We start from the raw sequence: 21,927 nt of genomic DNA, 5'->3' as shown, positions 1-21,927 counted from the left end.
GCATTAGCACAGGTGCTTTTTATGTGACACCAGTACAAGTGCTTTTACAGTGCACTAACATAAGTGATTTTTACATAGCTCCTGTTCTAGCGGGCTTGTTAAGTAGCTTGAAAGACAAGAACCTCTCAGCTGAGAGAGGATGTGGAACCAAGAGAAGTGACTGTGTACTAGATTCTGTGGCTCTAGTAGCATATATTTGGATGGAGGATCGAAACTCCACTACTCAGGTGTGTACCAACTTATGTCTGCACAGGTGGGTGTGGAAATGCTTATAAGTCACTAGCTTTGATAACTGAGGACTTGTGCATATGTTGGCACTAATCACTAGACATGGAAAGGGGTGATTGGGGAGAATGGTGACCCTAAACTCAATGAAAATTGAGTGGCCTTACTAGACTTCTGTCCTGGAAATGGGCTCTCCATTATGAACTTATTCTTCCTACACAAGGATATCCATAAATATACCCTGTATAGGGGAACTTGGGAACAGAGATCACTGATAGATTTCATCTCTTGGAAACAGATGCCACTGATAAATTTCATCTCTTAGGAACAGATGTCCCTAATAGATTTCATCTCTGATCTCTTTGATTTTATATTGGATGTTTGTGTAAAGAGAGGGACTGAGCTATCAACTGATCACCACCTAGTTATTTGTAACCTGAGACTATTTTCAGCAGGGAGAACCCACAAAACTGACAAGTTCACTGTGACTTACAGAACAGAGTGGGAAGCCCTGGCAGATGATGAGATCAGAAACAAATATGCAAACACCATTATATCCAAATTCAGAGACCCTTCTGAACAGATGGAAGATGTTGAAATAGAGTGGAGATTGTTTTGGTCAACAGTTTCTTCTTTGGCTGTACAATGCTGTGGATGAAAGCAGCTTGGTGTGGTGCTAGATAGCAAAATTCCCTTGTTTAAACAGGAAGTTAATCCTTTTTACTACAGGCCTGAAATTTTGAGGAAGCTTGTTAGTCAATTACATTGACCCCAATGACTCAGCTGGTATTTGTTTTGTCAACCCCAAAAGGATGAAGGGCAAACTCAACCTTGGCAGAATTTGAAAACTAAGTTAATAATGCCATCTGTATATATGTTTATATGTGTGTGTGTGCCTGTATTCACATGTTTTTGTAAGTCTTCATGTGTGTTTCCTTGTTATAATCAAAAGGCTCATTCGTATGGGTCATTTGTTTCTTACATTTCATGCAAACATCTTCTAGTTAAACACTATGTGTGTGTGCATGTGTGCGTGCACATGCGTGTGCATGCGTGTGTGTGCGTGCACATGTGTGTGTGTGCGCGCGTGCACACATCTATATACAAACACACACATGGCTATGTGTTTAAGAAACTTGCTTTGCAGCCACATGGTTTTGTATTTAATCCCACTATACAGCTCTTTGGGCATGAATTTGGTAGATGAAAAGTGTGTTTGTTTCCATCACTGCTTGACAACTGATATTTGCTGTGTTTACATCCCCATAACTTAGCAACTTAGTAGTTTGGCAAAAATAACTGATAGAATAAGTACCAAGCTTAAAAATAAATTATCTATATGGGTTGATTCAGTCAACTAGAAATTCCTCGAAGTGGTGCTTCAGGATGGCAATAATTTGATGACTGAAACAAATAAAAGATAAAAGATACGTACGTACGTATGTATGTATGTATGTATGTGTGTATGTACATGCTGGATGTAAACAAACCAACATCAATTGTGAAGCAGTAGAGGGAGACAGGCACAAACACATACGTACGTACGTACATATGTATGTGTTTGTGCCTGTCTCCCTCTACTACTTCACAATTGATGTTGGTTTGTTTACATACCTACAGCTTAGCAATTTGGCATAAACAACAGACAGAATAGACTTTAAAAACTATGTTCTGGGGGTCAATTTCTTTGACTAAACTCTTCAAGTCAGTACCTCTGCATGACTGCAGTCCAATGACTGAAAGTGGTGAAAGATAAAGAAGCATATTCTGTATTATGTAAACACCACTCAAATTATGCAGTTTTGCTTTTGTAGGAACTCAATACATTTTGGATTTTTAAAAACATTTTCTTCCTATAGGGAAGGCCACTTCCTGGTATGTTAACTATAGTCAAGATATAGTGAACAATTTAAAAACATATAATTATCATGCATATATATGTGTATGCTTGTATAAGCATCAGTATAAACATAGAGTGTGGGGTGGGATTTTGCATTGTGAAAATTTATGTTTGTGTGTATTTTCTTAGGTCACAATGACTATCTGTCTAGGTACCTTCTTGCCCACATTTCTATCACTAACTATCATCAGTATCAACACAACACAACCACCAATATAACTGCTGCGATTGCTAATTTCCCAACTTGTTAATGACCTATAACAGCAGTAACTCCATCTAAAATACAAGACAATGACATGAGCTGGTAGAATCGTTAGCACACCAGGAGAAATGCTTAGTGGTATTTCGTCTGCCATTATGTTCTGAGTTCAAACTCCGCTGAGGTTGACTTTGCCTTTCATCCTTTTGAGGTTGATTAAATAAGTACCAGTTATGCACTGGGGTCGATGTAATCGACTTAAACCCTTTGTCTGTCCTTGTTTGTCCCCTCTATGTTTAGCCTCCTGTGGGCAATAAAGAAATAAATGACATGAAATAATGCAGTACCTTCGTGTATTTTAAAAGTTGAATGAAATGTCTTTGATCTTATGTCAATGAGGATTGATTTGGGATTAAACAGCGACAACGATACAATTAACAAAAACAATATGACCACTGTCATCATCAACGATACCCCAACACCACTACTAACCTACCAACTTTTCAATAACCTATAATAATAATAATATCAGCATAATAGGAATGTCTGTAGCTACATGTATTGTATGTCAGCACAATATAATGTGTGTGTGTGTGTGTGGCGTTTTTATGGCATATGTCAAAGGTGCAATGGGCAAAAGTGTCTATGAACTTGATAACCCTTCAACTAACTGTAATCATATAACACTTCCACTTTTACAGCTCTAAGAATAAAGCAACAAATTTTTTCTCTCACAAAATATTTATGTCCTAACACTATTGTTTTTATGACATATTTTTGGCTGGTAATTATTGGTTCTAACTACAAGTCAAGATGTCTGAAAAGAAGCAAACTGCTGAAGGCAGTAGTTTGAAATAGAACAAAAGGATTGCACTGCATGTTAAACTTAATGTTTTAAAAAGTTTAATGTGAGTGAAAAACTCATGCAGCAACTACAGTGTTGTTACAATTGAAAGAATTAAATCAACCAGTCAAGAATCTATTCTATCAACCCTGTTTTCTCATATAACTGTCTAATGTGATGCTTAAAATGGAATGCATGTTGAGCGAATGGAGGAGAATCAAACTTGATGTAATGTGTTGATAAGTATGATGGTGATTCAAAATAAAAAAAGAGAAAAAGAAGTTTGTATAATAGTTGATAGAAAATGAGGAGTAAAACTTTTAATACAAATGCTTTTCTGGCTGGTTTGAAAGCTTTAAAAAGTGCATGAATTTGCATAACATAAAATGGCTGGTGAAGCTGTCAGTGCTAATAGAGAGGCTGCTACTAATTATCTTCAGGAGCTGATGAATCATTGGTGAAGGGTTCTACAACTAGAGCAAATATACAAAGTTAATGGAACTGCAGTTTTCTGGTGATGCAGGCCTACTAGAACTTTTATTTGTTGAGAAGATCAACACCAGGATTTAAAGCTTTTCAAAAATTGTCTGACTCATTTTCTGGGAGAAAATGCTTCCACTGATATGAAATTAAAGCCCCTACTTCTGCATCACTTTGGAAATCCAAGGGTTTTCAAGAGTTACACTAAGTTTAACCTACCCTTGAGTTAGCTTACAAATAAGAAGGCATAGATGACTAAGAACTTTTCTAAAGAGTGGTTTAGAAATTTTTGTCCTACTGTACAGTGTCAGACAATATTTCCAATAAAACATTGCTTTTTTAGACTATATTCCAAGTCCCCCAGTGAACTCAAATGAGCTTTCTGATAATATGAGAGCAGAATATATCCCCATGAGTACAACTTTGCTCCAGTCAATTTTTCGAGTTCTACATGTTTTTGCTAATAAAAACTTACAAGAGAAGTTTACAATTAGCTCAGATGAACAAAGAAATTATGCATCATAAGCATCAAATGACTTTGAATAAGTTCTCCACCTCTCAATGGTTGTTGATGATTGATTATAAGAAAAGAGATAATATCCATTTTCTTTTTAGTAACTCTCATGCCACTACAGAGTAGTCAATGTCTTTTGTTGCAAAAATTAATGATATAATTTTTAATTCTTCCCTAACAGAAATCATTACTTACATGCATGAAACTGGTTGTGTTACTTGTTTTTTGTTGTTTTATTTTTTTGAAAATACCTATTGGAATGCATCTCACCTTATAACATGAAAATCAATAGGAAAATTAATTTGCATTACAGAAAGATTTTCAGGAATGCATTACTTCTATAATGCAAAGGATTCTTGTGTGTGTGTGTGAGAGTGAGTGAGTGGACAATTGAAAGGAAAAGGCACTCATAACATTTTGGTGTTACATGTGTTATTGTTTAAAACAGTTTGATTCAGTTCCATGTGACTTTAAGTTTTATGGGCTTCTAACAAAAACCCATCTCATATGGGCTTAGGTTACTTAAACCCAAATGAGATGGTTTTCTGCTAGTAGCCCACAAAACTTTAAGTTACATAGAGCTGAATCAAACTATTTTAAATAATAACAATGTTGATAATAATAAGCCACAAAACACGAGCAAAACAAAAAACTGTTTTCAGTATTTAAGGAAGCTGACAAATACAAACAAGAAATCAATCTACCTAACAAATACGAAGAAGAAGAAGAAGAAACAACAAAAGCTATAAAACAAATGAAATCCAAACTAAAACTAGAACAGCAACGGACCATGATAAAACGATGGCAAGAAAAGCCCCTACATGGTAAATACTGGGCTAAACTAAATGCGAAAGAAATAGACAGAGAAAAATCCCAGCAATGGCTGAGAAGCTCAGGACTCAAAGCAGAGACTGAAGGATTTTTAATTGCTGCACAAGACCAAAGCCTCCCCACCAGAAATTACCAAAAACACATAATGAAAAGAAATATAACAAGTAACTGTAGAATATGTGGAGATCGACAAGAAACAATAAATCATATTATCTCTGGCTGCCCAGTCCTGGCTAAGAAGGAATATATTCACAGACACGACAGAGCTGGGACCTATATACACTGGAAGCTATGCCAACATTATGGAATAACAACAGAAAAAAGATGGTATAAACACACGCCAGAAAAGGTCACAGAAAACGAGAAAGCAATCATACTCTGGGATATGCCAATACACACAGATAGAGAAATTAAGGCAAATAGACCAGATATAGTTGTCAAAGATCATGAAGAAAAAAAATGCTTTCTAATTGATGTATCAATACCAGCAGATGACAACGTTTCTCTAAAAGAAATGGAAAAACTTTCAAAATACAAAGACCTGGAAATAGAGATAACTCGAATGTGGAATCTAAAAACAGAAACAATTCCTATCATAGTAGGTGCCTTAGGTATAATAAAAAAATATTCAGACAAATACATAACAAAAATAGCAGGACTTACAAATATATATAACATACAGAAAATTGCACTACTGGGTACTGCACACATTCTACGCAAAACACTTTCAATACAGTAAACATAAGAGCACCACAGCAAACCACAGCACATACCCAAGGCGCACAGAGCTGCGCTCGGTAGTGAAGTGAAAGCACGTTATAAAAATAAAACTACTGAATAATAATAATAATAATAATGCAGAAGCAGAAGGGCTTATCGTAGCAGCCCAAGATCAATGCCTACCTACAAGGAACTACCAGGCCAACATATTAAAGAATTTCAGCTCCCTAATATGTCGTGTATGTCAACAACAAAATGAGACCATTGATCATGTTGTCTCCTTGTGCAGTTTTCTTGTGCCTACAGAGTATCTCAACAGGCATGATAGAGCTGCACAATATATTCACTGGGTAATTTGCAAAAACCTGGACCTGCCCTATGATAAAAACTGGTGGGAACACAAACCACCCCCAGTGCTTGAAAAAAATCACATCTCACTCCTCTGGAACTTCACCATTCAAACTGACAGAAAGATAGATGCAAATAGACCAGACATCATATTGAAAGACTTTAGACAAAAATCATGCCTCCTCATTGATATGACTGTCCCAATCGATATAAATGTATCTGTCAAGACCTACCAAAAACTGAGCAAGTATAAAGATCTTGAAATAGAAATTAGCAAAATGTGGAACCTGAAGACTAAAACAATACCTGTTGTCATAGGTGTCCTAGGAATGATAGCAATGGGGCTGATTGCTACCTACCTCAGATACCAGGAAACCCCAAAATGGCAGAAATTCAAAAGATAGTGCTCATGGGAACTGCCTATATCCTACATAAAATACTATGTAATCTCAAATTTTAAAATAAACACATAATTTTATTATGGTTTCTTAAACATTCTCTTTCTAGAGACACTATGTACAAAACCAAATATATGGCACCCTAAGCATAACACCAACATGAACTTCTAATTTGTTGTCTCTTATAAACACATAATTTTATTATGGTTTCTTAAACATTCTCTTTCTAGAGACACTATGTACAAAACCAAATATATGGCACCCTAAGCATAACACCAACATGAACTTCTAATTTGTTGTCTCTTGTGGTTTCTGGGTGAGACTTGGAGCCAAATTGTACAAATGCAAAGCAAAAGTCAAACATAAGATAATAATAAATGCCCTGATGCAATACAAGGCACTGGCTCTCATGGCTTATGATTTTAACTGATTTGAAATGTTATCATGTACATGTTTTGTTTTGGTATAAAAGATTGACTACAGCAAATATTCTGCTCAATACCACAGATCTGCTTGTCACTTGTTTGGCCTTAACCAGTTCAGCATGTCCCTTAGTGGCTGATGTTATGTGCCTCTCTGATCATGAGTAGAAGTAGTTGGGGAGCATCATAGCCATGTGTTGAAAGGAATTCTTTGGAGTTTGAATAATTTACCTCTGGAAACATGGGTGTTTTGTTCAACATCCTTAAACAACCCTTATTCAAGGACTGTTTGAGCAGGATGGGCTACTTTGACCTGAAGAAAATTATAACTGAGCCTACCTGCAAAGTCATGTGCTGTTTATCTTGATATGAGATTACTGTGTCGTGCACATATGGTTGTGATGCATGTGCCTGATGTATCCTTATCAGATGAGTAGTCATAACGGTATATTGGGCTTCGTATATTTTACCCCAGTGTCACTTTGATGGCATGCGCTGTTCTTTCACTCACTAATAATAATAATTTCTACTAAAGGCACAAGTCCTGAAATTTGGTGGGGAGGTGGTAAGTTGATTATATTGATCCCAGTACTCAACTGGTACTTAATTTATTGACTCCAGAAAGATGAAAGGCAAAGTTGATCTCAGTGGAATTTGAACTCAGAATGTAAAGATGGATGAAATACCACTAAGCATCTTGCCCAGTGTGCTAACAATTTTACCAACTTACCACCTTAATGATAATAATTATGATAATGATGATGATAATAATAATAATAATAATAATAATAATAATAATAATAATAGTAACAACAACAACAATAATAATAATAATATATTAAAGAAGGTTGTTGTGTAAGGCCAGAATAGTGTGAGAAGATACAAAGTAAACTACAAAAGGAAAATAAAATAAAAGAAAGTTGCAGTTTTACCTTGTATTTCTATATTTTGGGGGTGAAGACCTCTTCTTCAGTGCAGGAACATGAGATCCTATGGTTTGCACCACCTTTCTTCTTCCAAATTAAATCCCTACCCAAACTTTTCTTTAAAATCCTAAATTCTAACTTCCTTCTACAGCATAAATGCTACCCTATCTTCAATAAACCAGCTATTAAAATCTTGTATTCCAGCACACCTCGTTTAGGATCTATAATTTCCTCCTCTAGCAGACATAAACTACAAAGCCAGTTTTTAGAACCTGCAATCTGTCCCACTGCATCCCACTTTAACCTATCTAATGGCAATAATACAACCAGCCTTCGTGACCCCACTTGACTTAATGATAACAAGCTCAAGGAATCTTCCCACAATACTATCCATTTGACCACATATTCTAGTGGTGATACCCTATCCCAATCCAACACCGATACCCATTATACTTCTAGTTCTTCTTTACTGATTACTGACCATAGGAACCTGACCTCCCCTGCAGTGAACTCCAACTGCAGAGCAGGTTTGAATACTTGTAATTATTTGGTATCTCAACTCTGCTCTCTTGGCAGTTTCTGTTTACACAAAAATGTAGTCTACAAGTGCCATTATATATACCACACTCCCACCAGGCCAAAGGTCTATATTGGTGGCACTGTTGATTTCAAGTGCCACTACCGAGCACACATGAACTCTTTCTCCAATCCAAATTCTAAATTATCTACCTCCTTAGCAACTTATATACACGACCTAAATCCCAAAATATCCCCTATACACTATCCTGGTCCATCATAAAAATACCTCGGTATTTATAATTTGTGTTTGGGGGAATTGTTAACCATCCTTCAGCCACAACCCCTCATTACTCAATAGATTCTCGAATGTAACACTCTCTTGTAAACACAAGTTCTACTCATCTTTTGCCCATTTTATTAAGTCTATGTAATTCCATAACTATGATTATCCTTAATTATAATTAACCTTGAGGTACAACTAGGTTGGCCTAGCAACTTACCCCCTCTACTAGTACCACCCTTTCTACTAAATTATTCCTTCTTATGATTACCTTTGCAAATTCCTCTTACCCACCACATCCCTCCTGCCTCATAGCCTCCCCATCCTCACAAGTGGTATTCTTTCCCTATTCCTCTATTGCTCCTCTTCAACTAAAAACACTTAAAACTACTCCACTCAATTAGCTGCTAACCTATCAACCTCTCTTTCACTCTCTATCCACCTCACTCTTTTCAATTTCATACACCTCTGCATACCTCAGTACTTACCCTCCATTTCCAATCCACATTCATTATAGCACTACTATCATGACCACTGACTCACTCCCCACCCCGTCCACCTCCTTCTATCTTCTCTTATACCTTTCTATATGCCTTAGTAATCTCCCTCTGCCACTGAATTAAATACTTTCCCTCCCTCAAATAATTGCCTTTCCTTTTCTCTCTATCTCAGATTACAATAATTCTATAGCTATTATCCTTAAACTTTAGCACTCAACAACAACTGACCACCCTTCAATTACTATCTATCCTACCCCTCCCATTCGTCTCCACCTCTACTTAATACCCTCATTATTAACCCTCTCCCTCTTCCTGAACTAGCTCTCTTATCTCCTCACCATTCCCTATCTGAACAATCCCCATAACTCCACTAACCCTCCTACCTCCCCCTTCTAATACAACTAGCTCTGTACATTTAATCATTCCATCTTTGAATTTCTCTGCATTGGGATCTGAAATGTAAGATCTTTTCTACCCTGATGATGGAGGCTCAACTTATCCACTGTTGATTGCTTCCATTACGGCTGCATATTGTGATGCACTACATCAACCAGCATTATAATGGATCTCCTCCCCTTCAATTTTCTCTGTTGTTTGTACTCTGTGTAAGTTGGATTTATTAGTGGAAATATCTATATATTTTTACTTAAAAATTTATTGTCTTGAAAGTCTCCACCTTTTGCTTTCTCTCCATATATATGTGTGTGTGTGTGTGTATATATATATATATATATTAGAAATAACACATTTCTAAATCTCTCAGAGAGATTTAAGCAGTAGTGATGCGATAAAGTTGTTGTATATTGTCAACTTAATGTGACAATCCCAATAAGGGAATATACTACTGCTGTTTAGCCCTAGGAAGCTGGACCGCTTCCTGTCGGCCTTGACACAATTACTGTGTCCTTATGTTTGCGAGGGGGAGACAAACTTCTCCACCCAGCCTAGCTAGCATTCAGGGACATGTTTCTGAGTCTTTGCTCGTCATCAGCCTAAAGTAGCATGATCAGCTGGTTGAAGAAGTCTGTCAAGCTCTCGCAAACATATATAATCACAGTGAAATATATTCACTGATTACCAAAATTAGAAATAACACATTTCTAAATGTCTCAGAGAGATTTAAGCAGTAGTGATGCGATAAAGTTGTTGTATATTGTCAACTTAATGTGACAATCCCAGTCAAGGCCGACAGGAAGCGGTCCGGCTTCCTAGGGCTAAACAGCAGTAGTATATTCCCTTATTGGGATTGTCACATTAAGTTGACAATATACAACAACTTTATCGCATCACTACTGCTTAAATCTCTCTGAGAGATTTAGAAATGTGTTATTTCTAATTTTGGTAACCAGTGAATATATTTCACTGTAATTATATATGTTTGCGAGAGCTTGACAGACTTCTTCAACCAGCTGGTCAAGCTACTTCAGTCTCGTCGTGCTACTTCGGATTGCTTCTGCTTAATTTAGTGAGTTGTTTCTGTCCTTTTTTTGTTGTTTAGTGTGATTTTTGTCGAATTTCAACTGTTGTTCTTGTCGATTTGCACCCTGCGGGGCGGAAATTTTCCTTTTGCTGCTCTCTTTTAGAGAGATAGCAAACTACTATTGTGTGAAAGAAAAATTTTATTTCAATATGGATAACGGAATGGCATTTCTACTGTGTGACGAGGACTTCCCTCTTTTACAAGAAGAAATTATTTTTGATAATACGCATGTATTTCAAGTAAACCCCGAAGTAACCGAGGAAAAGAAAAAAGTCAGCAGCTTTTCATCCGCCGTAGGCGGATAATTTGAAATAATGGAAGTGATACCCGAACAGTGGTATAAATATAGAAACCTGATAAAGAAAACTGACGACGTAACAAGGTTAATACCGCCAAAGGAAACTATCCAAGAGTTGGCGGTAAGAACCGTTATTTACAAAGTATACAACTGCAAGGAAAGGCGCATCATGATGATGAAAACGAATGCAATAGAAAAGTGTCTTGCCCCTGTGTGAGAAAAAATAAGATATGTTGGTAGAGGGCCTCGAAATGCTACAGTAGAGGCCCAATTCGAATCCGCAGAAGTATCGACACAAACGCTGAAAACTGAAGAGGTAATGCTCTTACCTACATACCTTGGCCGGAGAACTGCGAAAATCACAATAGAAGATATTCCATCCGGGTATGACGTAAACTGGTTGGTAGAAGCGTTAATTTATGACGTGGAGGATCAGGTGGAAGTACTTACAATGAGAAGAAGGAACGCACTCAATTGGAAGGGGCAGGCGCTTGAGCTTATAGTTCTAGCGTCAAATGATACCCTCGAGACCAGACCAGACAGGATTTTTATAGGGGAGGGTCTCAGTGCAAGAGTGTCGGTGGAGGGACGGAGGCCCAGATGTTTTAAATGTGGTGAAAAGGGCCACGTGCGTTCCGAATGTGTGAAAATAAAAAAAGCCTAACCAAAAAAAAAGAAGAAGTCCCTCCCCAAAGGGAGAAAGAAATACCGGAGAAAACAGAACTTAAAAAAGATGTCAAACAAGGTAAATCGAAAATGCCGGAAGTCATAATAGAAAAAGGAAAAAGTGAGGAAGAAGCGGAGTTTGGAGTTGCTAAAAACAAAAGGAAAAAACCTATTGGCCCAGACTCCCCTCCCCCTACAAGAAAAAAAGAAAAAATGCAAAACACACAAAAAATAATACCCTCGTCCACTCCCAAATTGAAACCCGCTCCTAAACCCCCGGGGCGTTGTGAAGGGCTGATCACAGCTGCGGAGGTCAAAGAGGTGCTGGCAGAGACCGCGCGGGACAGGTCGCCGGGACTGGATGGTCTGCCCTACGAGTTTTATAGTAGTATGCCGGACTTGTTCGGACACTTGCTGGCTGGCATGTACACGAACTGGCAACAGAATGGGAGAATTCCCTGCTCTGTGAGTTGGGGAGTGGTAACGCTGGTCAGAAAAGACCCGAGCAAGGGGGACCATATTAGTAATTTCAGGCCCATAACTCTACTAAATGTAGAGTTAAAGATTTTGGCCAAGGTGCTAGCAAACAGGTTGACGGCTGTCGCGGATAAACTGTCGGGAGGGCGCAAACATGTGCCATTCCTGGCAGGTCGATCCAGGACAATCTTCATCTCTTACGCTACACCTTAGACAGGGTGGGTAAAGTTTCCGGTAAAGGTGGGGCATTGGTCCATTTAGACCAAAGTAAGGCCTTCGATAGGGTTGACCATCGGTACCTGACGGCTGGGCTAGGCCCGGATTTCCGCGGTTGGATCAAGGCCATTTATGGTGGCATCAAATCCACGGTTCAGGTGAACGGTTACCTGTCGGAGCCGTTTGAGATCAGGCGTTCAGTCCGTCAAGGGTGCCCCCTGTCTCCGCTTCTGTATGTTCTGTCTCTCGAGCCATTGCTGCGGAAGTTGGAGAAGTTGGGAAGCACCACTAATGAAATCGGATGTGGTAAAGGTGTTTCGGCGTATGCGGATGACGTCTCCATCACCGTATCCAAGATGACTCAGCTGCCTCGCGTAGCAGAGGCAATCAGAAGATACGAGACGGTGGCAGGGGCAAAAGTTAACATGGACAAGTCTGTAGGTTTGCGAGTCGGCATCTGGAGCAGCAAGCAGATAACATCCAGTGTTGTTGGACACTGGACAGATGGCCCTGTTAAGTTGCTCGGAGTTTGGTTTGGTCCGGACTCCCAGACGGAGAAAAATTGGAGCGAGGTGATGAACAGGGTAGAAGCGCTATCCCGGACTTGGTCTGGAAGGGCGCTGTCCCTGAAAGGAAGGGCGGAAGTGGTGCAGACGTTTATTGCGTCAGTTATCACCTACCGCCTCACCATCGTCCCCTGCCCCGATTTGTGGCTAAACAAGCTGGTTCGGATTCTCTTTCGCTTTTTGTGGAGGGGAAAGCCGCTTGTGAGGCGCTTTGTGTGCTGTCAGGAACTGTTAAAGGGTGGCCTAGGGATGCCATGGTTGTTGATGTGCAAATATGCACTGAGACTAAGGCATCTCTGGTCTTACCTGGATGGTGGTCAGGTGTGGAATTCGCTCGACGAGGAATTCTTTCCACGACCAGCCTCTCTGGAGGGATTTAAACCCGGTTTAATTAAAAGACAGAAATCGACTGAATGGCAAAAGGAATGCTGGCAGGCACTTGCGCTAATCCACAAGGCGGGTAAGGCCGGCAGCGGGAATACCACCTCTGCGTTTTACAAAGGGTTGGTAGAGTTTAAAAGTGACGACGTGCTAGGAGAGACACTGGGGCTCAATGAGAACCAGCTATCCAACCTGTTTCGGAACACTTTCAGGGCGGGGTATTTGGATAATTACCAAAGATCCCTGACTTGGCAGTGTTTCAGGAATGCTTTACCTGTCCACAAGAAATTGTCCAGGCACGGGATTTCAGTGCCACCTGAATGTCCAAGATGCGGGCAGGAGAAGGAAACCATCCTGCACGCTCTTGTTCAGTGCACCCATCTTTCGGAGATGACAATTTACGTCGAACATGTGCTGTCGCACCTAGGAAGAGTACAGCTATCGGCTGAGTCTGTGATTAAGAATGCACCGCCCACCGGACTACCTAAGGAAGGTGAGGCTTGTTTTCTATGTACAGTCACAGTTATGAAAGAGTGTGCATGGAGAACTCGAATGCAAGGTTTCATACCTTGCATTCGAGTTCTCCATGCACACTCAGGAACCTTCATCTCCGGCCCTGGAATGCTATACTATTTCAGGTACCACCTGAAAAGCAAGATAGGGCTGGAGAGAAGACACCTGTCTAGAAGAGTATATGAGGAAAGATGGAAGGAAGTAGGAAGGAAGTTGGGAGTGAGTGGCCCTACTTAAACTTTCCTGATAAAAATACAAAGGTGTAGACTGGTGTACCCTGGAATTAAGTGTAAATCATTGGAAATATTCCCAAGTTTTTTAGAAACCTTAAAATATATATTTTTAATGTATATTTTCTTAAAAAAAGCTAAAAGAAAAATGACTCACTAAATGACAATTTTTAAATGTTTGTAGTGTCCTGTATTGTCCCATCTATGTAAGATATTTATATTATCGTAATAAAGAGAATTGGTCATGCTACTTCAGGCTGATGATGAGCAAAGACTCAGAAACATGTCCCTGAATGCTGGCTAGGCTGGGTGGAGAAGTTTGTTTCCCCCTCGCAAACATAAGGACACAGTAATTGTGTCAAGGCCGACAGGAAACGGTCCAGCTTCCTAGGGCTAAACAGCAGTAGTATATTCCCTTATTGGGATTGTCACATTAAGTTGACAATATACAACAACTTTATATATATATATAAATGATAGGCTTGCCTCAATCCTTCAGGGGTAGTCTGAAGCATCCAAGCAACCAGGGGATGTTTAAATCCGGAGGCACTCCTGGGAATCACCTGTGCGGGTACCGTCTTGGTTAGAGGGCATCCAGAGGCAGGTAATTTACTGTTTAAACCGTAGTTTATAATTATATTTATGTGGAGAATGGAGTAAGGCTTTCTTTACCTAATGCTATTATTATACCACCATATACATTAATATATCCACTAATCACTTCTCCTACATCTCTCACACCATGAACTCTTAACATACTCCTCAACATTCTGAAGAGATCTGCCAAACCATTGGCCAGATTGAAACGTGCGTAAATGACTAATTACATAACATCCACAATGACTCATTACATAACCTCCACATAATAAAACAATGGCTAACTAGCCCAACAGAATTGCTTCTTCTTGTATTTGTTGCTCCATTCTCCACATAAATATATATATATATATATATATATATATATATATATATATATATGTTGTTGGTACTCCGTCGCTTACGATGTCGAGGGTTCCAGTTCATCCGATCAACAGAACAGCCTGCTCGTGAAATTAGCGTGCAAGTGACTGAGCACTCCACAGACACGTGTACCCTTAACGTAGTTCTCGGGGATATTCAGCGTGACACAGTGTGACAAGGCTGACCCTTTGAATTACAGGTACAACAGAAACAGGAAGTAAGAGTGAGAGAAAGTTGTGGTGAAAGAGTACAGCAGGGTTCGCCACCATCCCCTGCCGGAGCCTTGTGGAGCTTTAGGTGTTTTCATTCAATAAACACTCACAACGCCCGGTCTGAGAATCGAAACTGCGATCCTATGACCATGAGTCCGCTGCCCTAACCACCAGGCCATTGTGCCTCCACACACACACACACACACACACACACACACATATATATCATCATCATCATTTAACGTCCGCTTTCCATGGTTGGACGATTTGACTGAGGACTGGTGAAACCAGATGGCTACACCAGATGACTACACCAGATGGCTACACCAGACTCCAATCTGATTTGGCAGAGTTTCTACAGCTGGATGCCCTTCCTAACACCAACCACTCAGAGAGTGTAGTGGGTGCTTTTACATGTCACCCGCACGAAGGCCAGTCAGGCGATACTGGCAATGGCCACGCTCAAAATGGTGTATTTTATGTGCCACCCACACAAGAGCCAGTCCAGGGGCACTGGCAACGATCTCGCTCAAAATCCTTAAACATGTCACGGGCCAGAAAGGTGACGCTGGGCACAGGTGCCATCCCGATTTCGCTTTCGCTTGCCTCAATAAGTCTTCGCAAGCTGAGTTTCATGTCCAATGAAGGAGACAATGTTGGCATGGGTGCCAGTCGTCGAATTTAGTTCGATTTCAATTACACTTGCCTCAAAAAGTCTTCACAAGCGGAGTTTAGTGTCCAATGAAGGAAAGGTACATATAAGTGGGCTGGCTACACCCCTGGCAGAGGCCTTGGATTTAGGTCTCACTTGGCTTGCCAGGTCTTCTCACGCACAGCATATTTCCAAAGGTCTCGGTCAGAAGTCATCGCCTCGGTGAGGCCCAATGTTCAAAGGTCTTGCCTCACCACCTCAGCCCAGGTCTTCCTGGGCCTACGTCTTCCACGGGTTCCCTCAACTGTTAGGGTTTGGCACTTTTTCACGCAGATATCCTCGTCCATTCTCGCCACATGTCCATACCAGAGCAATTGTCTCTCTTGCACACCACAACTGATGCGTCTTATGTTCACCTTTTCTCTCAAGATACTTACACTTTGTCGGGTATGCACACTGACATTACTCATCCATCGGAGCATACTGGCTTCATTCCTTGCGAGCTTACGCAATTCCTCAGCAGTCACAGCCCATATTTCACTGCCATGTAGCATGGCTGTTCGTACACATGCATCATACAGTCTGCCTTTTACTCTGAGTGAGAGTCCCTTTGTCGCCAGCAGAGGTAAGAGCTCTCTGAACCTTGCCCAGGCTATTCTTATTCTAGCAGCTACACTTTCAGCGCACCCACCCCCACTACTAACTTGGCCACCCAGATAGCGGAAGCTATCAACTACCTCTAGTTTTTCTCCCTGAAATGCGACAGAAGTTGTTTCCTGTTTGTTTACAGTGTTTATTGCACCTGAACATCTGCTACATACAAAAACTAAATTCCTAGTTAACCTGCCTTTGATATTGCTGCACCTCTTATGTATCCAGAGCTTGCACTGGGTACATCTTATAGAGTTTCTACCTACTCCTTTTCTACATATTGAGCAGGGCCATCTAGCTGAAGGGGTTTGTGTTTTATCTACCTTCCTACTTATTAGGACTTTGGTTTTAGCTAGATTGACTCTAAGGCCCTTCGATTCTAGTCCCTGCTTCCACACCTGAAACATATGTATATATATATATATATATATATATATATATATATATATATATATATATATATATATATATATCATCATCATCATCATCATCGTTTAACGTCCGCTTTCCATGCTAGCATGGGTTGGACGATTTGACTGAGGACTGGTGAAACCGGATGGCAACACCAGGCTCCAATCTAATTTGGCAGAGTTTCTACAGCTGGATGCCCTTCCTAGCGCCAACCACTCAGAGAGTGTAGTGGGTGCTTTTACGTGTCACCCGCACGAATACAGCCACTCTCGAAATGGTGTCTTTTATGTGCCACCCGCACAAGCCAGTCCAGGGGCACTGGCAACGATCTCGCTCGAAAATCCTACAGGAGCCAGTCAGGCGGTACTGGCAACGGCCACGCTCAAAATGGTGCATCTCATGTGCCACCCGCACAAGAACCAGTCCAGGGGCACTGGCAACGATCTTACTTGGCTTGCCGGGTCTTCTCACGCACAGCACATTTCCAAAGGTCTCGGTCAGTAGTCATCGCCTCGGTGAAAGGTTATGAAGGGTATTGGAGTCATCCAAACCCTAAAGATACAGGTAATACCGAGTAAGTGCTGTATACTGACTAGTTTTGCCCCTGACGTGGTTGCAACATGAGTGGGGATTATAACATGGGTCGTGTATTAGCGTGTGTATATATAAAAAAGAATAAGATAAAGCGACCAATGGCAAAGGTAGAATTATATTTTATGTATAAAGTCTTACAGCTGTTTCAAGGAAAATTCAATGTATCCCTTCATCGGAGATGGTAATAGTAGAAGAATGGATTATTACATCTATAAGAGGAGATTTGTAGTAAGAAGTGAGAGCGATGCGTAGAAGAAAGAACAAAGAAGAAAAAGTACTTGGAGTATAGTTCCATTCCAACAGTAAACGTCCATGTAAAGAATCCGTGTGGTTATTTTCCGGAGATAATTGTAGTTGCAAAGGTGGATATATATCATATCATATCCAGTATACTCTGTGCGTTGTTTACTCAAAGGATAGTCTGAAGCGAGTGAAAGATGTGTGTAGGATTAAGAGGTCAAGCCTTAAGACAGGAAGGAAGAGAGGAAGTAATTTAAGGGAGAAATGGAAATACTGTTGCTAGTAGTAGGCGATCGTGAGGTCAGTTATACTGACAGGAAGGAAGGAAGAAGGAGAGAGAGTAAAGGGAAGAAGATGGGGGTGGAAGTATAAGTTTAGTAAAGAAATGGATAGGTAGAGAAAAGGAGTGTGGAGAGGTAATGTGGAGAAGTATTTATAACTGTGTACAGTGTCAGGATAGGAAGGAACCTGTAGGTGGTGATGGTGTTGGTGGCATTCGGAGAATAGTATCAAAGGAAGGAAGCAAAATAAGAGAACAGAGTTAGTAATGATAAGATTCTATAAATAGAGTTAAAACCTATTTTAAAGACGGTAGAAGGGAGACCTATTTGCTAACTCAAGTTGGTTGGGGTTACCTATGGGGAGTTGTGTGAGTACGTTGTGTGGTCATTTGTGCATTTGTGTCTGTGATAGAATTTGAATGTATGGAAGAAACGGTGATTACAAGTGCTAAGTGCTTCGTTATATTGATTAAGTAGTGTGGGAGAATTGTATTTTAAAATATGGAACGCCTCCTTCAAGCAAAGCTTGCAATTAGAGCGCTGGCCCTGGTATGGAATTCCAGAGTCCAGAATGGACCATGTTAAAGTATACTGGGTATTTGTGTTTATATATATATATATATATATATATATATATATATTTCAAGCATATGTTGACCTTATGCTCACAGGAAATTTATCTGGTGATTTAGTGAAAGAGTTCTGTGTTGTTGATATAAACTGAATTTGTGATAATAACAGTTATAAATAATGATAGTGTTTTTTTTTTTTATTTTGTTATTATTTCACAATTTCTTATTCTATTTCAGGTAAATACTCTTATACTTTTTCCTTGAAAGTGAAATGAAGTTTTCTAAGAATGGAACCATAAAGGTACACTTTTTTTAAAATATGTAATTTCTAAAAGGATTCCTATATACTTTTATTTTAACCTCAAGTTAAAAAATGCTTTGATATTGAAGATTGATGGCAAATACACTTCAAATAATATCTTACTGAATATTGATTTTTACTTTTTGTTGTTCTGTGGTATGTTTGAGTATAACATTAAACAGTTTCAGAGACATTATTCAGTATTTTCTATTCAAACATTATAAGCTCAAAAACTCAAGGAATTCCAGATTCGTTTCAGTTTTTCTCACCATTAATCATTAAATATATCCTACATTATGTTCCTGGTGCAACTTTTACAGATTTACATTCCAGTTATTTTAACCCAAATATCTTATAAACATTCTTTATTATATGATTTCTTGAAATAAGGATGCAGGTGTATGTGTGTGATTTAAAAAATGTTTGTTTCACAGCCATGAATCAATCTCATTGTTTGGCATCTTGGGTAAGTGTCTCCTATTCTAGCCCCAGGAATTTGGTGAAAGAAATTGTGTGTATGTGGATGTGTGTATAAGTATGTTGAAAAACTTGGATTAACTGAGACCAAGTGGGTGTTTAAAATCTATGAACACTAATACATTATGTAATTTCATGTTTACCTCTTTAATCATGAATTACATCTCATTTGTTTGCTTGTGTTTCTTCTATTCTTTCAGTTTTTGTTTCTTGAAAATCCATTTTACCATATTCATTCACTTCTGCTTATCTTGGATTAGCAATTTATGGAGTATGTTTTAGCTACTTGGAATAATTTTCTCTGTGTTATAATGCATATTTGCTTTTCTTCACCATTCAGTTACAGTTCTAAAGAATTCTTTTTTACTACCTTAATTAATTCTTAAGTTCATTCTTTCGATACTATTAAACCATATCTTCTAGATGTTTTACTAATATTTCATTGTATCAACCCGCAAAAGAAAAAGGAATTATGCATAGACATAAATACTGTAAGTTTTTTTTGTCAAGCAGTCTACTGATTCATCTCGCCACTACTCTAGATATAATGACTTTTATCTTCATAATCATAACTTTACACAGTATCCTCCTGCAAAATATTTCCACAACATCATCTGTGCTGAATCTCAGCCACAACATCACTCTCATAATCATACTTATGCAATGTCATTCACAATTTGACCTGCTTAACATTGCTATTTGAACATTTCCTGTTCAGAACCAGTTACAGCATCATCTACACTGCATAACTGTTACATCATCTATAAAGCATTGCTGTCACAACTCACTGCTTCTTTTGGGTTTCTTTTCCTAAGAGATTTTTTTTTATCAAGTCCCTAGCTTTCATGTATTAAATTTTTGATCAGTTTTGTCAGAGTTAACAAAAAGATGTGTGACTACATTATTTTGGCTGAATAGTATTGAAATAAAGTTATTATTATCTCTTTTAATACTCCCAATGTGTAATTTTGCTGAGAATGTTACTTATCATTCTGAGTTCAAATCTTATCAAAATCAACTTAGCTTTTCATCTGTCTGGGGTTGACAAAATAAAGTATCACTTTTTATTATTATCTTCTTATCTTAGGATAAGTCATATTCCTGATAGAATTTACATGGAGACCAGGTTACTACCTGTATCCTTAGATGTTCACATGATTTCAGTAAGCCATCAAGTGCTCAAAACTCTTCTGATGATCTTTCCCGTTCCTAAGAGGTAAATCTTCTGTAGATGCTCTACAGGACATTCCATTCCAATCTCCTTTATCCTTTGGTCTGTTTCACCTCTTACAATCCCTAAGGCACCAATTATCACAAATATAATTGTTTCAGATTTCGTGCTCCAAGTACTCAAATTTTAAGGAATTCTAGTTTTTTAGCTTTTCATCAACTTTCTTCACAATTCTAGTATCAAATGGACATGATGGATCAATCAATATGCAAACTCAGTTTTCCTTGTCTGTTACTGTAATATCTGGCTTGCGATGGTCCATCTTCTTACCTGTTACCCAGTGCCCATGCCATGTACTTCCTGATTCAAATGTCCATTTTTGATACAGTGTAAAACTTTCACAACATAACTATGTCTCCATTTCTTATATTCTCCCTGGGCCATCTTTGAGTATTCTGCAACAATATGTACTGTTGTTTTATCCCAAATTTCATATGCTCTACATTTTGCTGACACCTTTTCCCTAGTGCAGGCATGGCTGTGTGGTAAAAAGCTTGTTTCCCAACCGTGTGGTTCTACATTCAGTCCCACTCTTCAGCACCTTGGGCAAGTGTCTTTTACTATAGCCTTTGGCCGACCAAAGCCTTGTGAGTAAATTTTGTAGATGGAAACTGAAAGAAGCCCATCACACACACACACACACATATATATATTATATATATGGGTATGTGTGTGTATTTTTGTGTCTGTGTTTTTCCTCCTACCAACTGCTTAGCAACTGGTGCCGGTGTGTTTACATCTCTGTAAAATAGCAGTTCGGCAAAAGAAACCAATAGAATAAAATTCTTGAAGGCGGTGCCACAGCATGGCCACAATCTAATGACTGAAAACAATTAAAAAATAAAGATAAAAGATACACATATTTTCTCAAGCTGCTCATTTGTAGTGCTTGGTTCTTTCATGTGCTGAAGATTTGGAGGGAACCCTAATTTTGAATGTCCTTTGTATTTCTAATATTAGAATACCCCAAAAGTAATATTTTGAGCAAAAAAGTATTTCAAAAATATTTTTGCATTTAATTTTCAGACAGATTTCTTACCTGATATGATGTAGCTTTTTCCTGACATACTGCATGAATAAGAAATTTTTTCTGAATTGAGCAATGGTGTAATAAAAACTACTTTATGTTGAGATGGAAGCTTGAGCACTACTTCAGCAAACACTAAGACAAAATGTTGACAACCAAAACACCCAGCAGAGAAACATTATGCATGACGTGATAATTTCATGTAATGTGACATAACAAAGTGCAATTTCAAGATCAAGAAGTTAGAACAAAGTGACATCCCACAAAATTATAGGTTAAAATTAACCACCAATAACTTTTCTAGTTACTAAACACAAAGAAAGTCAGTTTCCAGAGTACTTCACTTAACACAGTAGTTCATTTCGCTTAATAGTGTAGTTCGTAT

General features: G+C 38.9%; 1 protein-coding gene across 2 annotated transcripts in view; it reads left to right on the top strand.

Moving 5' to 3' along the window:
• Positions 1-21,927, top strand: part of LOC106872494 (SLIT-ROBO Rho GTPase-activating protein 1-like) — a 654,858-nt gene that overhangs the window by 115,472 nt on the left and 517,459 nt on the right. The window contains exon 2 of one of the 2 annotated variants that reach the window (XM_089351043.1): positions 18,744-18,807. The exons of the other annotated variant lie outside the window; for it this stretch is intronic. The gene's annotated coding sequence lies outside the window, so the exon portion shown is untranslated. The remainder of the gene's footprint in view (positions 1-18,743; positions 18,808-21,927) is intronic. 2 annotated transcript variants of the gene reach the window in all.

The sequence above is a fragment of the Octopus bimaculoides genome, chromosome 4, assembly GCF_046866305.1.
Source record: "Octopus bimaculoides isolate indiv1 chromosome 4, ASM4686630v1, whole genome shotgun sequence".
In the NCBI taxonomy this organism is placed as follows: domain Eukaryota; kingdom Metazoa; phylum Mollusca; class Cephalopoda; order Octopoda; family Octopodidae; genus Octopus; species Octopus bimaculoides.
Note: the sequence above shows the minus strand (reverse complement) of the source record. Positions and strands in the feature narration are given on the sequence as shown.